Genomic DNA, 2,793 nt, shown 5'->3' with positions numbered 1-2,793 from the left:
ATTCAATAATAATGTTCATTTTACAGCGGGTAAATGACACACCGGTATTTTATTTGGGGGTAACTGGGTACTATAATGTCTCATAAAGAAAAACATTTGTTGAACATCTAGTGGATGATACTATAAGAGAATACTCTTCATTGAAATGTCAAGTAGAAGTGATCTGAAATGTTTCGAAAAATACTAAAGAATCAAATTTAAAAACCTTATAATAATATTTATTTGTCACTCAGACAAAAAAAGTTTGATTTGGCTAGAAAGATGAAATGGGTATGGTCCTAGTAGTAAGAATATGAGTGGAATAGTAAATTCTTAAAATTTCAAATTCTCCATTTGGGTGCACCAAATTCTAATTGTGAATAGGAACACATATTCTAATTTTGGTCAAAAAATGACCATTTTTAATTCCACCCCTAAATATGTATTCCTACTCTAGTTTTATTTATTTTAGAAAGCATAAATTTTTGGTTTCATGAATTTCCCATCAAATTTTGACAGAACCAAACAAGAATAGGAAGATATATTCTTATTTTTTATTCTAGAATAACAATTCTAGAGTACAATGATGAGGAAGAGGGGATGGACACAGATAGGGAAGGCAATGTGAGAGAGGAAGGACCTAGTAAGGCATAGGCAGGCAGGAAGGTGGCAAGCTTGGTCGAAAGGAAAAGAAGAGGAGATAAGGAAGAAAAGAGGTCTCATAGCAAGCAAAAGGCGAGTATGTCTCAAGCTTGGGAAGAAAGGAAGGAGGAAGAGGGCTTGGTACAAACTATGGTTTCTTTGGACAAAAAGGGAAGAAAAACTATATGGAGGAATTTCCATGATAGTACAACGAAGATGGGGCTTATTAGAGAAAATATTAACCTAGAGGTGCTCAAGGAAAGGGATGGAAAATTAAGCTAGAAGAGCTTATTAATCGAGGCCTAGTGATTCTTAGTGACAATGCATAGGAGACGGGTATGAACTTCTTGACCAATGCCAGAAACAACCTTGTGGACAATTTTCAGTCTATAAAATGGATATTTCATGAAATTGAGGAAATAAAGTTTAGATTGGAGGGATAGGAAAGACTAGAAGGGGTGGGAGAGAATGCCGAAATTGGCAAACTGGAGGCTAAGGTTTCAAAGATTGAAAAAAGGGTGGAAAAGATGGAGACTACACTTTATAGCTTAGTTAGTCAGAGTCTTAACATTATTAAATGTCTAAATGATAAAATTATTCAATTGTATGGGATGATGGAGGAAAATAAAAAGGCTAAGGAGGATAAGGACATAAAGGGAACCAGGGTAAAAGAGGAGGAGGGGTCTTTGCAGGAGGAGAGCCTGAATAGAAAGAGCAGGGTAGAAAAGAGAAAGAGGGATGAGTTGGCTTCTTAGGATGATAGTCACTCAAAGACCAATGAGGCTAAGGCCAAGGAAGAGATGGAGTTAAAGAAATATGAGCTGGCTAAGGATCTTGTTCCTTGGCTTTTGGCCTTTTGGATTTTGCTTTCATTTGTTGGTCAGGTTAGGTCTGTTGTTTTATCTGTTGCTTAGTAGCTAGACTTGCACCATTAGTTTTTTTATGTTGTTAACTAGTGGGTTTTAGGAACCCCTGTAAAAAACCTATTTTACTTAATAAATAAAAATCTAGAAAAAGTATTCCTATTCCCATAGTATATAATATGAATAGACAAGCAACTTCCAATCTATTACAATAAAAAATGTTCAAAGGTAAGAAAATATTGTTTGACTGCAAACATTAGTAGAAATATAAAATGAATCAAAAAGATGACAATCAACACTTAGGAGGTGGATGAATTGCATTAGGGTTTCCCAATAACTTGGGAACTACTCTAAGGGTCTGTTTGGTTGTTGGAATACAACTAGAGTAGTCATTGAAAATTAGAATATGAAATGTCCCTTTTCTGATTTTACATGATATTTCAAGCCTCAAATCAGATTTTTAAAACCAAACAACCAATATTACAAAGATCCACCAATTTCTCAAATAAACCCAAATCGGGTATGTCTGAAATAGTGCCAAAAACTTCACAACTTCACAAATTATTAATAAATCTGAAAATGGACATTTTTACAGAAATTTCAGCAGCATAACAGCCTAAAAAATGACATTTCTAGATCTGTATAGCCTTTACAAAAAAGATCACAGATGTAGGACAAAAACTATGCTCATTGGGCTCTTGAAATTAACACCAAAAATGCCCGAAAACACCAAAAAACACTAATAATCTATCTCAAAAGTTTAATCACATCCCAATAAATATATTCAGCTCTATTTTAACATTTAAAATTCTGATATACAACAGCAACCCAAACTGATATGAAATACTCAACTGAAAACACCCAACTCATACCAAAAAACACAACCGAAAACCCACAAATCTGCACTGTTCAGCACAAAGGCAAACTCTGTATGAGCATGCACATGGAATGGCTTCAAAATCCCATCCTTAGCCTTCCTAGAAACCTACAAACTCCCGTTCTTGGGTCTCCCTGGAAACCTGCAAACTCCCATTCTTGGGTCTCCTTCTCCACATGTTTGGCAGCCTCTGAAGAATAACAAAGAAATGAGCAAAAATCAAGTTCTGGAATGAGCCCAGAATGCCTCCAAACCCCTTAAAGAGGGCGTAACCCTAACTCATGTCCAAGAGGGATTAATAAAACATATTTTAATAATAATTTTTATTTATTAGTCCATTCGCTTCCAAAGATTATCCCCTTTTGCTGAAACTTCACCTTTTTGGGCCTACCTGCCTTAGCAAAGATTGTTATTTTTAATTATTTGAAAAGG

Source organism: Cupressus sempervirens, chromosome 10 (genome assembly GCF_028749045.1).
Source record: "Cupressus sempervirens isolate cs-2001-9-10 chromosome 10, ASM2874904v1, whole genome shotgun sequence".
Classification (NCBI taxonomy): Eukaryota; Viridiplantae; Streptophyta; class Pinopsida; order Cupressales; family Cupressaceae; genus Cupressus; species Cupressus sempervirens.
The sequence above is the reverse complement of the archived record's forward strand: the minus strand, read 5'-3'. Positions refer to the sequence as shown.